General features: G+C 36.1%; 1 long non-coding RNA gene across 8 annotated transcripts in view; it reads right to left on the minus strand.

Moving 5' to 3' along the window:
* Nucleotides 1-21707, minus strand: part of LOC139046208 (uncharacterized) — a 150277-nt gene that overhangs the window by 10829 nt on the left and 117741 nt on the right. For 2 of the 8 annotated variants that reach the window (XR_011505957.1, XR_011505961.1), the window contains 2 exons: nt 3421-3550; nt 339-2967 (listed from right to left, as the gene is read on the minus strand). This is a non-coding gene — a long non-coding RNA (uncharacterized lncRNA). Of the gene's footprint in view, nt 1-335; nt 2968-3420; nt 3551-10452; nt 10627-21707 lie in introns of those variants that run through there. The other 6 variants (XR_011505950.1, XR_011505960.1, XR_011505951.1 and 3 more) reach the window with 6 other exon arrangements.

Raw genomic sequence — 21707 nt, forward strand, 5'->3', positions numbered from 1 at the left:
AGAAATAATGTTATAAATGTTGCTATGTTTCTTAAGTTCACAGAAAACAAACCGAATCTTGAACTTGTGTTTTACCTTTAGTACCCTGCTCCCCTCTTGGCTGCACCTTCCCCTGGTCAGAAATGTCAGTCCTCCAGAACAGCTGGTCTCAGCTTTGTTAATAAGAAACAGTCTGAGAGTACTAACTCTCGCTAATTCATGAAAGTGCGAATGACTGTTAATACCTTAAACTCCCAAAGGTTGAGAGCTGTTAGGAAAGTTGTTAATAAATCATGAATTTGTAGAACCTAATACAATATAAACTGAAGTAAAAAACGCTCAGATAAAATGTAAGGATTTATTTTTCAGCCAACACAGGGGCAGATCATACCAGTCTAGACTTTCACCTCTGGATCTTTTTGTCTGTAACGCTCGTGATTTGGGCACCTTTTTCATTTTTAACTTTCTGCACCGTAGAATCTCTAAAAAGTCCCGTTCATCTTCACTGTGGTTCCCATTTCAGCAGCTGCAAGGCACTGGGGTGTGGGAAAAGCGTGGCAGGAAAGAAGGTATTGTGTACACAGATTTGGGGTAAATCAGAACCCCTGGGGATTTGCGTTCAACCGGGGACTTTCTGGGGATCGTGCCTTAACTGGAACTGTGAGGCGTTCAGGCTCTGTGGAAGGCTGTTGAGAAGGTATTAAAGTCCCTCAAATCACATCGTTTGTGTGGCCTTTTCTACCCTTTATTTGTAACTCAAACATTCATTTTGCTAATGTCTGAGTGAAATAGACACAGTTTATAAATCATGAAGCTGGCTTTCTGGCTGCGGTTCTAGATAGAGCTTGCTAACCCTGTGTTCTCGGGAAAATCACTTCACCTCTTTGAGTCTCAGTTCTCTCATGAATCAAATGGGACTGTGACTCTAGTTGTGCCTTAGAAGGGTGCCAGTGGAGACACAATGGACTGTTCGATGCAAACATGCTTAGACAAAGTCAAGAGCATTATGCAAATTTAACCTTTTTTAATTTTCAAACGCTATGAGATGGAACAAAATGCAGTCTTAAAATATTTTCTCTAGGTCTGTATTAGAACTCATTCATTGCAGAAATCAAGTTCAAGATGTAGGGAAGTCAGAATGTCACTACTTTCTTGAAACTGAAATTAACATGAAGTTTCAGATTTTATGAAGTAATAGTTGGGATATCTTTATACAGCTGCTCGCTCTTTGCCTTTTAGAATACCAGGAAGCTCCGTATAATTTTCAGGATGCTTCAACACTTAAGACAAAGTCCTTTTATCTCCCTTTTATGGTCTGTGCCTTTTTCTTTTATATTTGGGGTACCAGTCTTATTCTAGGTACGACTTCAAAGATATTTGAACATATGTGAAAAACTAAAATTAAACGAAACTAAAATTAAACCAAAACTGAGCTAAAATTAAAAATAGGGTTTTAATTTTATATCATACAAAGAATTTATTAGAGTGCATGGTTTTATTTTGGAACTCAAGAAGCAGTCTTTGGTAACTTCAAGATGTAATTGAGGAAATATTTCAGAGGACTGGGTCCTATGTTAAACAGATTAAAGTGGAGACAAAAAAGAGTGAAGCTTTCTATATTATTGTCATTGAGGTCCCTTTACATTCATAGTCCATGAAGCATTAGGAAATACAAGCCACAATGCAATCTATTCAGCCAGACACTTCTACTTCGCCCAAAAAGATGGTGTAGTGCAAAACCAAACACCGTATGACTTGTTTCCATAGATTGCAATTGCACAGACTTGGGTTTATGACAGTCTCATATTAGATGCCTAATTGATAACTCTATTTGATAAACATCTGAATTAATTACCACTATCAATAATGTTATTCTAAAATATTTCACAATGGATCTTATTCTTTCTAATATATAAAACATCATATATTTCTACCATTTTGGACCAAATTTTAAACATGTCTTTATAATACATGTTTATTATATATAGAATATATATTGATATATACACATATATAAACACATACAGGCATATGCATATATAATTAATAATCTCAAACCTTCTCCGTATTATTCTATCACAAAGTCAATTTTTTCCTGCATTTATGTTAATATTGTACTTTGAAATCATTCTTACCCTCTTTATCTATAAAGGGCTCTGGTAACTGTCTAAAATATCCAGATACATAATATACACTGACTTACTGGACATTAAAGTGACTTGCTCGCCAAAACCAGACACTTGGGGAATTAGGAGACGTAAGGTCACTTTTGAATCAGTGCATTGTTCACAGCTTCAGCAGAAGACAGATTGGACAAGGTGGGCTCCTTATGTTCCTTGCTAAATAGCTTAGCCCGGGGAGTCAGAGAACAATCCACTGACCTCCAGAATAAATATAATGAAGGTGAAGGGGTAAGTCAGAAAGCTGGATGTCCCCTTCACTGCTGGTTCTCCCTCTCCCCTGCTTCTAATCACACTAAGGCTCTCTCTCAAACTTCTCTTATACTCATGAGTTCCCTTTCGTACGCCCTCTCCAGTCACCAGTGTCTCTACCCTGCATCCCGGAAGCAGTTTCCTAAGTGTTTTCTTATAGTCTAGCTCTCCTGAAATTGATTTTCCATAATGTAGTTAATATAATCATCCAAAAATTCAAATACTATCAACTCTCTCCCCTACTGAGCAGTCTTTTATACCACTTCCCTTGGCTCTAAAGACAAATGGATCCATTTTTGTTTGCTTGTTCATATTCGACCTTGTCTTTCACATCATCGCTCTTCCTCCACTTTCTCAAGATCCTTGGACACGTCATCACATTTATCGATGATGGACTACGTTGAGCAGTAAAGATAACTGGCACCTATTCTGTTTGCACTTGTTCCGGCCTGTTTCCCCACGAGGCCTCTCAGTTGAGTGAGGAGGCTGCCTGAAGGGTCTGCACCAGCAGGGGAAGTCAGGGGAATGTTTGACGGCCAGGCTCTGTGAAGTACCCCTGGGAAAAAAGCAAGTTACAGAACCAGAACCTTCTGCAGGCCTAGTTTCTTCCACTACCAAAAGGAAGTACTTTTCTGCCTGTCATCTTAAATCTATTTTTTTCTGTGTCCATGTGGCGGTCTAGAGTTATGCTGAGGTCTGCTCGACTGCTCTCTCAGACCCCAGCATCTTCACAAGATAACTTTCTTAGGAACATCACCCATGTATCCACCTGATTTTGACAATAACTTTTGGGCTTTAGCCACAGAGCAAAAGCCTTTGTTACCAGACCATAGCTTTATTTACACCTGTATGTGGAGGGAAGAGCTCAACTTTCCCTGCTGTTCATAAAGCAGCTTCCTAAATAAAGACTCAGGATTGCCCTCCGGCCTGTCCTTACACTCCATATTTATTGATTCACCTTGGAGATATCTGGCGACTTTTGTTACATTTTATCTTTCATTTTCCTTACCGATCATATTTCCTTTGCTTGCTATCCTCCAAGAAGTTTTATAAAATTTTGCTTCATGGATGATATACGTTTCTTGTTTTCCAGGGTTCAACATTCATTTTAATTGATCGTTTCTCTTAATTCAAGGGCACTTTAAGAAAAAGAAAGTACAGACAGATTTCAGTGTAGTAGACCATTTTGAACTAAAAGATTGAGTTTACCTTTAATTTTTTTGGAAAAATAGTTTGAGTAAATTATTAATTAGATAATTAAATTGCAAGAGACAGTTTTAATACCCAGGAAAACCATTTTAAACACCTTTAAAAATTTCACAACTTAAATGTCCATTGAAAGATAAATGGATAAAGAAATTCTGAGATATATATATATATATATATATATACAATGGAATATTATTCAACCACAAAAAAAAGAAATCCTGCCATTTGCGATACTATGGATGGACATTGATGGCATTATGCTAAGTAAAATAAGACAGAGAAAGACAAATACTATATGATCTCACACAGTATGTTGAATCTAAGCAAAAAATTAGAAAAAATATCATAGGAAGAGATTCATGGTTACCAGAGGCAGGGGGTGAGGGAGGGGGAATTGGATGAAGGTGTTTAAAAAGTATAAACCTCTAGTTTTAAGATCAATAAGTACTAGGAATGTAATGTACAACATGATGACTATATAGTTAACACTGCTATATGGTATATTTGAGAATTGTTAAGAGAGTAAATCCTAAAATTTCTCATCACATGGACAAAAATGTTTTCTTCTTTTTCTTTTTTTTTTGGTATCTATATGAGATGATAGATGTTAGCTAAACTTATTAGGGTAATCATTTTACAATATATGTATGTCAATTCATTATTCTATACACCTTAAACGTAATCAGTTCTGTATGTCAAGTATAGCTCAATAAAACTAGGAAAAAAAGAATTTCAAAAATATTTCTATTAATTTACGAACATTTTTATTTATTCTTATTCAAGAAGATTCTTTTCTTTTTTTTAAAAGATTGGCACCTGAGCTAACAACTGTTACCAATCTTCTTTTTTTTCTGCTTTTTCTCCCCAAATCCCCCCAGTACATAGTTGTATATTTCAGTTGTGGGTTTTTCTAGTTGTGGCATGTGGGATGCAGCCTCAACGTGGTCTGATGAGCCGTGCCATGTCCACGCCCAGGATCCAAACCAGTGAAGCCTGGGTCCGCGGAAGGGGAGCGCGAGAACTTAACCACTCCACCACGGGGCCAGCCCCAAGAAGATTCTTTAAGAATCAGTTTATAAAACAATTATCTGAACATAATCAGTTAATTATAATCAGTGATAAGGAAATCAGCCAAACTGATGAGTAGCGAATATACCATTTCTATGCTAAAATGCGGTGGATGACATTTAGGCCATTTTCAGTCATTTAAACAAAACTTTATTTATTATGCCATTTCTTAGCCAATCTTCTTGGTGATTTTTTCCATCACAGTATAATTTTAAATTATCCCATTTTCTTAAGTCGATTGAACTTATAGTAATTAATGGGGATTTACTAAATTGTATACTTTTTTGAGCTCTCCTAACAGCTAGAAGACTAGTGGTAAATGATTCAGTGAAGATTTGAAAACTACCATAATATACCCATAGCAACCAGTTATTTTAAGGAATTCATGATGGTAAAAAAAAGAAACAAAAAGAATCAAATATATGGGGTCTGTCTTCTCAAAATGGCTACAAACATTTAATCCTCATTGAAATCTAGCCTTAGAAATTAGTCTACAGGTTGTACATACATTTCACACAGAAATTCTATTAAGTCTGTCTGAGGAGATAACCCATGGGACCAGCAAAAAATGGTTCTGTGGTAGGAAATGACTTTTAACTAAAGGTTAACTAAAATTGTACTGATGTTATTTTAAACTGATTGCTCAAGATAGTGATTCCTTTGGAATGGTCCTTAGTTCAATTTGCTCTCTACTTCCTTCTGCTTTTTTTTTGTTTCTTCAGTACCCTTTTATTTCCCTGATGGTCATATTTTCTTCTCTGTCTACCTCTGCTTCTCCCACTCTCTCCACAATCAAATCTCCTCTGTCCAGGATCTATCAGTGGTTGTCTTATCCTCCACAGAGATCTGTGTTTGTGGGAAATCACCCCATTTCTTTACCCCTCTATCCCGTGATTTTCCGTTATTCCATCACCATTAATTATGAGAGGCAATTATAGACTTGGTTAGATGTTTCCTTCATGGACCGTAGCTTGGTAGACTAAAATGCTGAAGGTAGATGACAAAAGTGTAACGATAATTTAACTTACTCAAGACTAAAATTTCCTGAAGGTGATTATTGTTTCTATTACTGATCTATCTGTCCAAAATATCTTGCAAAGCATACACATCATTATAGATGGTCTGTGTCTTTTATCTTGAAGAGAAATATTTGGTCTCAAAACCGTATAAAAAGTGGTGTATGAATACAACTATATAGACATTTTCTATCCAATCTATCTGTGCAAATATCCATTTTAAATTAAGCATACACTTCATAAGGCCTTTGTACAGAGTTGTAATTAAAGTAGACTTAGAAATTTCAGCCATAAGTATACTGATATTCAACTTTTCTCTCTACTAGTATTAAGAATAACAATTCTCACATGTTCTTCTCTTCTGTTCCTAAAAGCCAGACTTGTTCCCTAATTTACTGTTATAGTGTGTAGTGGAAAATTATTTCAATAGTTAAGTATTTTAGGTAAAATAAGTGTCTCTAACATATAAACAAGTATGTTTATATGCAGAGGTTTAAAATTTGGCAGTAGGAGAATTTTGTCAAGGCTAGGCAAAATAGATTGAAAAGGAAGGTTTTAGTTTTCATTCATTCCAAAGCTTCCTTAAATGGAATTTAGTTCAAGAAGTAATGGGCATTTTATTAAAAAAAATCTAGCTCTACTTCAAACCTTTTCATGAGAACTTGGCTATTAGTACTGACTAGATTTCTCTATGATTTGATCTCAGAAAGTTCACACAGCCCAACCGTTTAGGATACCTAAGAACCAGAAAAATTAAAGATCACTCAAAGGTATCAGATGACTGAAAAATAGAAATTTTAATTATACTAAAATAAGGAACTCATCAAGACTACACTTTGTAAGAGTTTTAAGCATCATAGCCAGAAGTCCAGCAGTTGATATTTGTATACTTCTTTTAAGTAAAGCATTATACGGGTTTCTGGAGAAACATACAGAGAAGCTGGGAAGAATCTTTCATTTGAAGAGATTGGAATTTAAGATGGAAGATAGAATTCCAAAGTATTGTTAATCCATTTCTTTAACCCTTATAAGTACACAATGAAAGTTGTGGGTTTCTTTCAAATTTTGCATACAGCCTAAAAAAACTGAGCCTTTTGTTTCCACTTTAAGGTCAATCTCAATATAGAAGCATATCAAAAAGAACAGAAACCTGAGGAAAATAATTTTAAAAATAAACTAATGTCTTCAGAAGGCAACAAAAGCATGGCACATTGCCAAACACTTTTAAAATTTTTTGTATTTCTGCTTGCCGAATGCTTTCCCCAGGGTCTCACACATCAAACAATTGTTCATATTTTTCTTCTTTTAAAAAAAATGCCAGGTGCCTTTTAAAATACACTTTTTTATTTTGGAATAATTTTAGATTTCAGAAATATTACAAGTATAATACAGAGCATTCCCCTATGCTCCTCATGCAGTTTTCCCTAAAGTTAACTTCTTACATTGCCGTGGCACATTTGTGAAAACTAAGAAGCCAACACTGGTACGTTATTATTAACTAAACTTAAGACTTCATTTGAATTTCACCACTTTCTATACTAATTTTTTCTTCTGTCCCATAATTGATTCCAGGATATCATCTTGCATTTAGTCATTGTGTCTCCTTCCTTAGTTTTCTCTGATCTGTGCCATTTTTTCCCATCTTTCTTTGTTTTTAACGTTTTAACAGTTTTGAGAGTACTCAGGTATTTTGTAGAATGTCCCTCCATGTGGACTTGTCTGATACTTTTCCCACATTTAGTCTGGGATTATGGGTTTTGGAGAAGATAACACGCAGGTGAATTTCCTACCTCATCATATCATATCGTGGTGTACATATTATCATTTGACATATCCTGGTGATGTTAAACTTGATCATTTGGTTAGGCCATATGTGCCTGGTTTCCCTGCTGTAAAGTTACTAGGTTTTCCATTTCCATACTCTATTCTTTGGTTGTGAATCACTAAATCCAGTACACATTCAAAGTGTGTGTGTGTGGTGGTAGAGAAGAAGGCTGGGGAAATAAGCTCCACCTCCTAAAGGGGGTCATCTACATGTATATTTGGAATTCTTTTGTAAGTAACATTTTGTCTTTTCTCCCCTATATATTATGTTATTTTATTATTTGTTTATATCAGTGTGTATTCACATACATTTGTTTTATATTTTGGGTTATAATTTACTATCATTGCAGTGGGTTGAACAGAGCCCCCAAAGATTCATATCCACCTGACTCTATGAATGTGACTTTATTTGGAAATAGGGACTCTGTGGATTTAATCAAGTTAAAAGGAGGTCTTACTGGATTAAAGTGGGTCCTAAATCCAATAGCACTGGTGTCTTTATAAAAAGAGGGAAATTTGGGAACAGAGATTCACACACTCACAGGGCAAACATGATGACAGGGGCAGAGATTGGAATGATGTGTCTTACAAGTCAAAATGCCAAGGATTGCTGACAACCACTGGAAGCTAGGACGAGGCAAGGAAGGATCCTCCCTGAGACCCTTCAGAGAGAGCACTGCTCTGCCAACACCTTAACTGCGGATTTCTAGACTCCATAAATTTCTGTTAAGACACGCAGTTTATGGTAATTGGTTACAGCAGCCACAGCAGGCCAATACAATCATGCTAGTTATTTTGTCGCTCAAATTGTTGCAGGTTTGGCCATTGGAAGACCTTTCAGGTTGGCTCTTGTATCTCTTTAACTTGCCCCATTAGATGCTGGATTTTTACATTTATTTATTTTTCTCTTCTGCCAAGCTTCTCCAACTTCTTCACCTCTTGTATAGCTTTTCTTTTTTCTTCAGATATTATCTTCTCTTTTTTTCAGTTAGCTAAAGACTGAACTTTCCTCCTAGTCTTTCTGTTGTCCTCTCCACCTTTCACCAAGAGACCTCTCAGCTGACAAAGTAAACTTCCCATCCAGAAGGGGATGAGAGGTGGGAGGTAAGAAGATGGTAGAAGTGGTGTGTCTTCCAGTGTCTTTTTTCTATATCTGGCATGTAGTCAATAGGTCCTGTATTTAACTGGTTATCTTTTTGATTAATAAAAATTTAATTAATATTTACTGACTAAGTTTTTCAATACTTAATCACAAATTCAGCCTTCTCACTCTTTCCAAAAATACAATAAATAAATATTAATGACTAGTGCAAAATTTGGAGGCTTATAAATTTTTAAATTATTACATATCCTGAAAACAAGCAATAGCAAACATGTAGCAAAATTGCCATGGGACACACAGATTTAGCAAAGAGAAATCAAGCGAAGTAAAATTTTCTCTTTCTACAGGACTATTATCTCATCCAAGAATTCCAATCAATGATTTATTATGAAATTTTATTAGCACAATTATCCTGTAGCAAAATGGATAGACAAAATATTTACTTCCTTTTGTATTGCTGTCCAATTAACAACACAATAGATAGATTTTATTCAGTCTGTAGGAAATTAGCAAATTAAGTACCAGGGGAATAATTCACCAACTGGATAATTACATAAATTGACTAAAAAATCCTCCATCCTGAGATTCTTCTTCATAAATGGGAAAGTAAATAATTCTCCAAATTTCATCTTCCTGATACGGGAATTAAATGTTATGATAGTGCCTTTACTCACATTTCATGTGCACGTCATCATTATTTTATGACTTCTAAGAAGATCAGCATAGCAACAATAAGGAAGGGGAAAATATCTACGGAAATCAAATTGCAAATTAGAGTAAAGGAAAGGTTTTATTTTCCATGATTCATTGCAAGCCCTGTATTCAGCAATTATCCCCAAATTTTTTGCTCAGCTGGGCTGACTGTAGAGCCCTATTCTAACCCACCCTGAGGTGGCGTGTCTCAGGCATAACTACAGTATCAGAAGCTCAGAGAGTCCAATTTCTGGTTAATTTCTTATGGATGAATGGTTAAACTTGAAAGTAAAAGTCAAATATTCAATAGATACCCATGAAATCTTATTAGGTTCTTTGGAATCTTTAGAGTTTCTTGAAAGCCTAAATTGGTGATCCACCTGAATCTCAAAGAAAGGCACTTATTTTGAAACTCAGTATATCATATAATAGCATCGTCTCAAATCTGTGCTCATAGTGTTATTAATGATAAATTAATATCTGTAAAGAATGTTTTTATAGATCATTGCATAAAAATATGTATAAAGTATGGCATTCATTTAACCTGGAAGCACTGGGAGTTTTCCTGAAATATAATATAAATCCAATATGTTGGTAATGTATGCTATGTTCACCCAGTCTACCCACTGGCAACTTTGCATACAGAGAAATAGGGATGATAAATCTTATTTGAAGACACTTTAATATCAGAAAATAAAGAAGCATACACCAGAGCAGTCGTCAGAATGCATACAAGAAAATGCCTTATATATGGTATATGAAAGTTTGAAAAGTATAGATGTGCTCTGGTAATCTGTGTAAAGATATACCCATAAATAATTACAAAAAATAACTGCATATTTCTTGAAAATCGTAATTCATTCTCTTATAGCTGATTACCTGATGTCCTATATAACCTGAGCCCATAAGATACCAGATATTCAAAATATCCCAGGACAAGGCTGAGAGTACATAGTATCTTCCTAAAATGAATTCCAAATGAGGGGTAGGGAAGAATCAGAAGGTACAGTATATTTGAGTATATTATGGTATATGTTATTATTGTTCCCAGTTATCCACTCTCTCCCCTCTAGGAATATAATTCACCCTTACCCTTACCATGGCTTTCTGTATGTAGACACTTTCATACCTCATTATCAGTCTTAGCCACCTTCTTAGTGACTTGCTTTGCCAATGGATGTGACATATACCCTTTGGGCAGAAGCTTTAAATGTGCTTGCATGGTTTGGTTGGGCTTCTTGCTTCTGTCCTTTGCTAGGAGAACAGCATATCCCAGACAGAGGCTGCTCCTTCAGCCTGGATTCTAGAATGAAAAGATTTGGAGTGAGCTAACTTGCAAACTCGCAAGCAAGAAATTAATGTTTAGTGTTGTAAGATAGTAAGATGTCAGAGTTGCTTGTTAAAGCAAATTCAAGAGATAATTTTACACTGACTACTGGTCTTTTAATCATCCAGGACCCTCCATCAACTCACTATCCCTCTGAGTAAATATAAATTAACAAAGGTAGTAGATCACAGGCTTAAGATGGTAATACTTCCTGATCTGAACCCATGGATTTCCCTGTTGGACTCCTTTGCCCAGGTCACCTTGGCTATTGAACTTTGAAGTTCAATGTTTAACTGTTTAAGGCTTTACACTGCCATTGGACCATCCTCTCTCAGATGTGGTGACATGTGAGGCTTCTAGACTGAACTGCTTGGTTTTTGAACTTTCTATTTGAATCTGTCTTTATTTATAGACTCTTCTGGAAGAGTAATACCACAACTGACATTTAAATATGTTAAACCTCTGCTCCTGCTAGATGTAAAACCAGAATTCCACCTGGACCTGTGCTTTTCTCTTATTAAAGGTACAGGAGAGTCACTCCGACTGTAGGTGAACCATCTACCGAATCAAAGTTTGAGGCAGATTCCAAAGGCCTCATATACATCAAACTAAGGAGCTCTGATAGGCAAAAGGCAGTTAGATGGTGTTATTAATTGACCATTTGAGAGTGTGTGTGAAGTAAACAGAGTGAGAGAAGAAAGAGGAAAAAAACTCCAACCATTTAGGAAGAAAAAACACAAAAAAGGAAAGAAAAGGTGGCTGAAAAGTGACTAAAACTGCTAAACAACACACATGATGAGACTGGATGCAGTCCTCAGTGAGATACCATTGTTTGAAAAAATTGGAAATGACATAGTATGTTTCCTTCACTCATAAAGGAATTTACCTAATTTGACTTATTTGTTGTTGACATTGAAAAAAATAAATTCATCCTTATAAATTTCAATGTGGCATTTTCACTAAATAAAAATATTACCAACACTTTTTGACTGAGTGGTTAAACATTAATAAGCAATTCAGCCAGCAGAGGTTAGTAGCATTTGGAAGAGAATGCTCTTATTACTCTTTAGAGGCCCACGGGTCTAAAAGAAACTGGTGTCAAAGTCTTGTAGGTGAGAGTCAAATCCTTTGGATTCAGTATTTGTGATATGAACGCTAGTAAAGATCAAGATTTTTTTTTTTTGAGGAAGATTAGCCCTGAGCTAGCTACTGCCAGTCCTCCTCTTTTTGCTGAGGAAGCCTGGCCCTGAACTAACATTCATGCCCATCTTCCTCTACTTTATACGTGGGACGCCTGCCACAGCATGGCTTGCCAAGCGGTGCCTTGTCTGCACCCGGGATCCGAACCCGCGAACCCCGGGCCGCCGAGAAGCAGAACATGCGAACTTAACCGATGCGCCACCGGGCCGGCCCCAAGATCAAGATCTTAAGGATGAGAAAATAGCAAGTCAGAATAGGAGGTTTTCAGACTAATAATCACAGTCACTGAAGTTTAACAACCCGATTCTCTGCTTAAAGGAGATGATGACTCATTAATTACACAGAGCAGCTCTGAAGACAGTTTTCACACATGCTTTATTCTAACCCACTTTCCTCCTAAGTGAGGAAAGAAAACAGCATGTGGAGCTCAAACTTCTTTCTTACCAAAGGAAAGGAAGAAAGAAAGAAAGAATGGAAGGAAGGAAGGAAAGAATGAAAAAGAAAAGAAAACTTCTATTTCTACAATTACATTGTAAATATACTAGTCCTGGTGTTAAATAATCCTATTCTGAAGGCAGGCTTTTGATCACTTTATTAGTTGACATTTTCTTTCCTTATTTTCAAAATCAAAATGAAAATCTCAAGTGTTACTGGGTAGGAAATAAGAGAACTAAATCATATACAAAATAAGAATGATATTCAGAATTGTATTCTAGGCACTCTTTCCAATTAACTCTTTGTTGATAATTCTGATACATGCTCTGAAGAAAAGAGGTAAAATTTACCACAGAAAGAGTTGTCTTGCCTTCATGAAACCCCTGCCATTCTTGGGGTTTCTCACAGCAACAGCCTGCCTTGGTGCTGGACTAAGTCATTTTCTGCTGTTGACTAGAAAGGGATGACTTTTACCAAACTAGGATGGGGAATAGAATACAAAAAGTGATATTGTGCTATTAGATACATCTGAATTCTTATGTAAAGGTAAAATAATTATAATGGGTGTGTATTAAGAAATGAATAGATTTTTATCAATAAATACAGTGGGCTTCTGAGGAGATACAAATATGACTAAATCTCTCTTTTCTTATTTCTCTCTAATATATCCATGACATTTTTCTAAAGAGAAAAATAATTCTCAACTATTGTTTAAAAGAATGACAGGGGCTGGCCCAGTGACATAGCAGTTAAGTTTGCTGACTTTGGCTGCCTGGAGTTCACCAGTTCGGATCCTGGGTGCAGGCTTGTACACTGCTCATCAAGCCATGCTATAGCAGGTGTCCCACATGTAAAGTAGAGGAAAATGGGCACAGATGTTAGCTCAGGGCCAATCTTCCTCAAAAAAAAAAAAATAGAAAAAAATGACAGAGAAAAATCAAATTCCCATGTCTTATAGGAATTTCTACATTCTCTCACCTAATGGGTTAGGACCCAGGAATGGTGTTTTCTGGCAATCAGATCCCTAGGCAGTTTTTCTGGGGAGGTGTGCTGCCAGAAGTCAGGGTGGACAAACCAGGGAGGAATGAATGGCACTACTGCCACTAGAGGTCAGATTCACAGAATTTGGCTCAGTAGGATCAATCTACTGTGTGCAGTATAGGAACTATAACATCGAGGATAGCCTCAATATTCCAGTCCCTAATATGGACAATAATATCAGACTGAAGGAGAAGAAAATAAATCCAAAAATTGACCTGAGTGCTTATAGTTAACAATACAGTACTGTGCACTTCAAAATTTTTTAAGAGAGTAGAGCTTACGTTAAGTGTTCTTACCACAAACACAAAAGAAATGGACACAAGTAAACTTTTGGAGGTAATGGATTTGTTTATTACCTTGATTGTGGTATAGTATCATGGGTATGCAAATGTCGAAACTCATCGAATTGTATACATTATACATGTGCTGGATTTTGTATATCAAGTATACCTCAGTAAAGGTGAAAAAAATTGGCATAAACCCTGAACTCAATTCTGAGGGTCTAAGAAATGCTTATCTCCAGTTGACGCACTCTTCATTTTCAAATACAGAAGATGTGCTCTGCTATTAAGTACAGCCACCCTTTACTTACTGTACAGAGCCTGGGAAGGGGAATGAAAACATCTCTCCAAGGTAGGGTGCTCCCCAATCCCAAATCTGTATGATACATCATGCTGATAATTCTGCCCACCCGTGAGAACAAAAGTTTCAGCATCAAGGAAATAAAATAGAATCTTTTCTTTGTCCCCACCCGAAGTCATTCTCTGAGTTTATAGTTGGATCTTGGAATGTTTCTTCTATCAATGGCACTAGTAAGACTTCCCCAGTACCAAACAGAGCCATAAACTGAGCATTTGCCACAGTACCTCAAATCTGCCTACATTTAGACTTGGTCTCTAAGGATTAGCCAGATAATTACAAGGAAAGATGAGGAACAATAATAATAACTAGACTTAGTAAAGTTTTAAAGAACTGAGTGAAAGAAAAAAGGTGAGGGAAAAAAATATCTGTGCTATCCCTGATATAAAACACCAACAAGAAAATAGATTTTGGAAACAGCTGCTATTCTTTTGCAAGGAATGAAATAAAGCAGAGTAGCTGGGAAACAAAACTGAATTGGTTAAATCTTGTTAAGGAACAAATCAAATCATCATTGAAAATAATTAAGCAGTGAAAATCAGTGGTTCAGATTATCGCTTCATAAAAGAAGAAATAGAATTGAGAAACATGAAATGTGGAAGAGATCGTTAATTTTCTGGGATAAAAAAGAGAGAAAATGACAGACATAGAAGATAGTGGAAGAACATCACCATTTCAAAAATGTCTAATGAAATTATATCTGGGCAATGATTACCGGTGGCAACTAACGTCACAAACTGAGATACCCAGAAATTGTATACCTTGTGACAGAAGGATACAACACTAGTTATGGAGAATTCTTGCCAAAAAGTCAAACTTTAATTTGGTCAAGCCTCATGATCTAATTTCCAATATGCAAAGTACAGGGGAACCTACATCATAAGGATGCAGTAAGAAAAATCTAATAGTGAGAAATTCTATAAGAGAAGTAGTCCAGTGTCTTCAACAGATAAATTGGAGAGAACAAAGAAAGTAAAGAGTAGGTTTGAAAAGACTTGAGAGGCATAACAACCAAATCTAAATCTAAATTGAATCTGAAATTGGTGTAAAATCAATGCCAGAATATAATGAGACGTTAGCCTCAGAATGCTTAAAGCAAAACAGTAATGCACAAATGCCATGCAAAACTAAATTGTCATTCATGTATGGCTGGAGTGACGGGGTGGCAGATTGGAGGGGGTGGAAAGCTCTTTCTCTTCTGTAGTTCTGAGTTCTCCTTGCCTAACACTCCTGGCCTCTTTCCGTTTGCCAGATCACATGAAAGCAGGAGCAACTGAGACAAAGAGTTGATTGGAGGATGGGGAAGGGTCAAGGAGGGAGAGCTGTATGGGTCTTCAAGGAAATGAGGTAAGAACGATGTCACTGTTTTTAAATTGACAAACGAATGAGTTTTATGGACTACTGAGATTTTAATTTAAATTGTGAGCTCCATCCCTAGACAGACAGTGCTTGATCAGCTAACGCAAATCCACTTCACCTTTAGTACCAGGAAAGAAAAGGTGGGGAGAGTAATCTAAAATTAATGTAGTTTATGCATAAGGTTCAAGAATTACCTTCTACATGATTACACATTCATTCCAGATTGGTTAGTTACGCATGAAGAGGAAAACTTCCTTCCTAAGTGCATTTCTTATGCCTAGGCAATTTCATGAGGGGCAGTGGCAATAGTCACAGTGCCAGAGACCTGGAAATGTCTGCTCCAAAAGAGTGTGGTCTTTGTGATGGGAAAGTCACTCAATTCATTGCTGCAATGCAGAAATATGGGACCAAAGGGAAAATGGGAATTCAGATGCTCTGAATATACTGTGCTGGAAAGAAAGAACTTTGTAAAAAGCCTCACAATGGGGATGCCACCAAGGTAAATTTATAAACATATGGAAGACTCTAATGATGGCTCAAATGGAACTCTTTGAGAGAGGAGGAATTATGCATAGATGGATTACAGGCCCTACCATATGCTGAATGCATAATGCCAAAATTAACCTTTTGTTGGGAGAGTCCTTCCAACTGAGTTTCTTTACTTTAATTTCTTTGAACTTTAACTAATAAGGTCAATATAGTTTAATTCATGCTTTTCTTCTTGTTCCAGAACTGCTGGGTGAGAAAGTATGCCTAATTCTGAGGGTTAGCATTAGGAAGCACAATAGAATACAGGTATAACCCAATTCTTCCACGAAGACCTTCTATGAAAATGATATTTTGGTTGCCACTCTATCTTTTTCCTTGTATTATTTCACAGTTGGTTTACAAATATGGCAAGATATATGCAGATGTCTCCTCAAATACTAACCTATGTAGAGACAAAAGAAAGATTTTCTCATTTAAGTACACTCTCAAGTAATTGATGACACGAACATAAAGTATTCCTACAGAACCATTAAGAGCATTGTCCAGAAATCATTCAACAAAGGTACTCTTAAAACAGAATGCTGCCCTAGAAAATAACTAGGGAAACCAACAACAACAAAAAAATCAAAAGTAAGAAATAATAATAAAAAAAAACTAGGGAATGCTTAGTTTAAAATAAAACCTCATTCATTAAACAAATATTTATTGATAACATGCCATCCTAGGCAGAGAAAATACAATGTTGAACAGACATATGGATACTTGCTCCCATAGAGTTTAAATCGTAGCTAAACAGAAGTGCTAAAATAAAACAAAAATCCCAAGAGAGGAGGATGCTATATTCTTCTGTATAGCTGAATTGAGAAACAGAAATGCTATCAAACCAGCTGAAACAAAAAGGGTAATGTGTTGAAGGAACAGAGGGAGGAATTGCTCTTTGTCTTACTGAGGCCACATGGTATTTCAGCTCTGAAACTTTCTACAGAGTAATTTTAGTTTTCTTCTCTTTTCTCTCTCCAGACTGTCCCGATTTCAATATGCATATGGTAGACAATGAGTGTCCCACCCTCGGTAGTTAACTCTAGCACCCAACACAGAGTAACGATTCTCTTTGAATCATAATTCCCACTTGACACACAAGAAAATCTGTTTGATCCAAAGTTAGAGGTCCCCCACACAACCAATCAACAGTGGCTGGGGTGGGTAGGAGGAAGGAAGAATCATGTGATACTGAATGGGAGTTAACCCCATTGGCCAACTATGCCACTTGCCTGTACAACATCTATTTTCTGCATCCCTAGGATTATAATAGAATCCTGATTTTTATATGGGGCAACAATGTTCCCAGATAAAATACAACATTCCCAAGCCTCTCTTGTGGATAAAAACCTCTGACAAGGTTCCGGCACAATAAAATATAAGTGGAATTTTCCAGGTGAGGCTTTGGAGAAAGTTTTTTAAAGGAAAAGATTTAGAAGGCACATGCCTTTTACTATTCTTCTTCCCCAGAACTCAGATACAATCCTGGGGGTGCCTAGCCCTCTTACTAGCATGGAACGACAGACCCAATGGCAAAAGATCGTGCTAAACTCAGCTGAGCGAAAAGCCTAAGGAGATCAAGTCTTTAATGTCACAGAAAAGGTACTATAAGAGGCCTGGAGTTCTTACCTGCAGAATATGATGATGTGACAAAAATAAGCTTTTTGTGTACTTACACCACCATGAATTGAATTTTCAATCACATGAAGTCAAATGACTTAGATAGCACCCCTTCACGATCAGTTTGTGATGTTAGCTCTATCAGACAGGTGGATTTTGACTGGTTAAGCAATCCAAGAAGACTTACTTCCAACAACTAGTGGGGATGGTAACAGTAATCAAAATATAAAAAGAAAAAAATAATTTCAAATTTATAGATAAAATTGGTGAAAAATTAAAAGAGAACAGGGAGAGGTGTGCAAAAATACAATGCAAAAGCACAGTATTCTTCATACTCCATAAAGGTTTAGACCAACATACATAGTTGTGGAATAAAAATATTTGCACAATATCTTAGATTAGTCAGAATAATGTAAACAACAAATCTATGGTAGAAAAGGAAGAATCAGTTAAGCCTAACTAATGAAAATATGCAGTAGATGACAAAGAGCAAAGATGAATGGAAATAAAGTAATAATAATAAATGAAAAATATCAAATTGAACTTGAAAAAGTTGCTAGCTGTACGTAAGATATAAACACAGAAAAAGAAGTATCCAGAAAGTTAAAAATCAAATGACAAGGGGGCTGGCCCTGTGGCCGAGTGGTTAAGTTCACTCGCTCCGCTGCAGGCGGCCCAGTGCTTTGTTGGTTCGAATCCTGGGTGCAGACATGGCACTGCTCATCAAACCACGCTGAGGTAGCGTCCCACATGCCACAACTAGAAGGACCCACAACGAAGAATATACAACTATGTACTGGGGGCTTTGGGGAGAAAAAGGAAAACAATAAAATCTTTTAAAAAAAATCAAATGACAAGTATTTATTAATAAACTTCATATAAAGCCATCATATGAGTGTTACTATTATTATCAAACAAATTAGAAGTTAATTCAAAAAGTGCTACATGAACTAAATAAGTCTATTATTTGTTATTTAGAGTTGAAAAATCATAAAGGCTAAACATTAACAAACATCCACGCAACAAACAATATAGCACCCAAAAGCATGAGGCAAACATTTTTAGAAATATAGTATTTGTCAAAAAAAAACAACATAAAGTTTTATTGTTCTTATAGTCAGTCTATGACAAATTCGCTATGCAAAAAATCAATAGAACTTCTGGAGTAAATTAATACGTTAGGAAGAAGAATGGTTTTGGTGTTGATAATGTCTGTTGGAATCCTGGATCCAAGTCAAATTCTGTATATTTCTGAAGCCTCAAAAATTTCTGCTTTTGAAAGTAAAGAAGAATGAAGAAAAGGAGAAAGAGAAGTGAGAGGAAGAAGAGAAAAAGGAGGAGGAGAGGAGGTGGAGGGGAGGACGAGAGGCAGATAAGGAGGAGAAAGGAAGAATAAGAGAAGGTGAAGAATCTAATCCAGGGTTACGGCCATTCTAAGCATTATTTCACTAAATCCTCACCTGTGCATTTCCCCTTTTAACAGAAGGGGAAATGTACTTTCAGAGGCAAGTAATTTTCCCAAGATCATACAAAGGGTTTGTGCTTGTCTGTTTATAATGGTATCATATTTTCCTTTTCTGACATTTGAAATTTATTTTTTAGGGCTACTCTGCTTCTTTGAAGGAATCAAGAGAAGTGATTTTATACTTTGAAAATCACAATATTTTAAACTGTGAGTGTGATAAGCTTTTTGACTAAAGAGTCAAAATGGCTTATTATCATTTACGTAAAACTTGATGGATATTAACAATTGGTATGCATTTTTAACAGTCATGCAATTGAATGTGAGTGTTCTGAGAAAAACTATTTTTAGGGTTATTTGCTTTTGTTTTCTACCCTCAGAAGCATGAAATATAGAGGGGGAAATAGCTTGAAACAAATAAAAATTGTTCAGTCTACACACAAATTATATGATCCAGGCTAAAATACATTCGAGATAGGAATTTTTTCACTTTCATAAAAGTAACTATTTGAAATCTTTTAAAGCATTATTCTCTTCAAACATTTTGAAACAAAAAAATTTGCCTTTTGATAGGAACTATGTGTTTCATTATAAAGATGGAACATGATGTTCTGGCTTACATATTCTCTGCAGAAGGAGGTCCTTTTTTGTACTGAATTTTTAGCATATAGTAAAGATCCAGATTGTAAAAAATTAATTTCAGGCATGACAGACTGGAAGTATATATTGAACAGATCTGGGAACAGAAATGATGCAAATGCCTTTCTTCCAGCTTCTGAAAATTATGTAATGGACTAGAATTTCAGTATAGACTTCTGTTTGAGTGAAGTGTGGACTCTTAATCAAAGGAGGGTACCAAAAATGACTTTTGGAAAACAAAAGTATAAGGCAGTTTCCCACAAAAGGTAGTTCCATTGACATTGACTCCGGAGGCATCATTATAGCTAAGCATCAGGATACTCACATATATTTTAATTATTAGTGATGGTAGCAGAACAGTGATAGAAAACATTTCTCCCAAATAAGCAGTCAGAGTAGTAAAGGAAATTGACTCATGTAAGGAAGAAGACCAGTGATGTATTAAGAGCTAGAAATAAAAATCAATGAAACTGTTTCAACTCTTCACTGTGTTGCTGTTATGTTTTAAAATATTGCACTTTATTGGGTCACGATGATAGTAACATTTACATTGCCTATACACCGATGTACAGACTGTTTAGTGTTTCTACCTCAAATCAAATAGGAATACTGATAAACAGACTGACAAAAAATACATGAAAGATGTGTTCTTTCCTATCATTAAACCATTCAAAATATGACAGTTGCATAGAGTGCAGCTAAATGGTGCTAGATGCTTGTTAGCATGAAAGTTTTACCACAATGTTTTTGAGGAATGACATGTCTATACTCAGAAACACTCGTGAAAAATTAGTAATTCTAATACATGAAGGAATGAGTTTATTTATATCTAGAATTAAGAAGACAATACATAACTACTAATTAATAAAGCAGATAGATAGGCTTTTATAAAATTTGTTAAACCAATTAGCTTGCAAGTTGTCTACAAATTCAGTTCAATTCAATGCAGCTCAACAAATGTTTATCAAGATCCTACTATGTGTTACATTTTTGTTCAGTTTCTAGGAGGAAGGGAAAAATCTTCCCCGGACTCCCCCAAAAGATGTGACAAATCGCATCATTCAAGAAGTACAAACAAAATGCTGTGGGAATTCACAGGGATCTAAAATGTCTGAAGCATCAGGAAAGACTTCATGGCAGGGCTGGCATTTGAGATGATACTGTTAAAAAGGCAAGAATTCTGAGGCTGGCCTGGTTGCATAGTGGTTAAGTTCACATGCTTTGGCTTGGCAGCCTAGGATTCATGAGTTCGCATCTTGGGCACAGACCTACACATCACCCATCAAGCCATGCTGTGGTGGCATCCCACATATAAAGTAGAGGAAGATGGGCACAGATGTTAGCTCAGGGCCAATCTTCCTCAGCAAAAATGAAAAGGACACAAATTCAACATGGAGAGCTATAGGGAGGGGCATAATTCAAGGATGAAAGCCAGTATAAGTCTACTCTCATAAAGTGCCCATAATAAAACTCAATATTAAGTCATTAGCTCTCTTTGACTCAATAAGTAGAAGGCAAATGATCTATAAGAGAGAGGAAATGATATTCATCTATGCAAACCCACAGGAGACCCTAAGTAGCCAGGACTCATGAATGAGGAGCTTGTGCAAAATGGACTTTCATTTCTATCTCTATCTCTAATCTATCATCTACTTTTCTATCAATTCCTATTTTTCTGTTACTATATATGTATAAAATAGCTCCTATCTAATTTTGTCTATGCCATAGTAGATAGCTACAAATATGTGTGTGTGTGTGTGTTTTACAGAAGTCTGCTGTTCTCAAAATACCACCCCAGATGTCATGCCCAAAGCATTTATAATCCTTCAAAGCTTGCTCTGTGAAATACTTTCATACAAATTTTCCAGAGTGACCCCTGCCCAAACTCACATCCTTAAGATAATGTATAGATGAAATTCTATGCCACAAAGACTCCCAATATAAATATAAATTCTCATCTTTCTTATTAGCTGAAGGAAATCACCCCAAAGGATAAGATTTATGTTAGAGAAAAACCACTTCAAAAGAAGAAAGATAGGTGAGCAGAATGTGAACTTTTAGTTGAAAAAAGAGAGAGAGAAAGAGAAAAAGAGAGAGTAAGTGTGTGGTTGGCTAAATTACTTCTATGATCTGC

Source organism: Equus asinus, chromosome 9, assembly GCF_041296235.1.
Source record: "Equus asinus isolate D_3611 breed Donkey chromosome 9, EquAss-T2T_v2, whole genome shotgun sequence".
Lineage (NCBI taxonomy): Eukaryota > Metazoa > Chordata > Mammalia > Perissodactyla > Equidae > Equus > Equus asinus.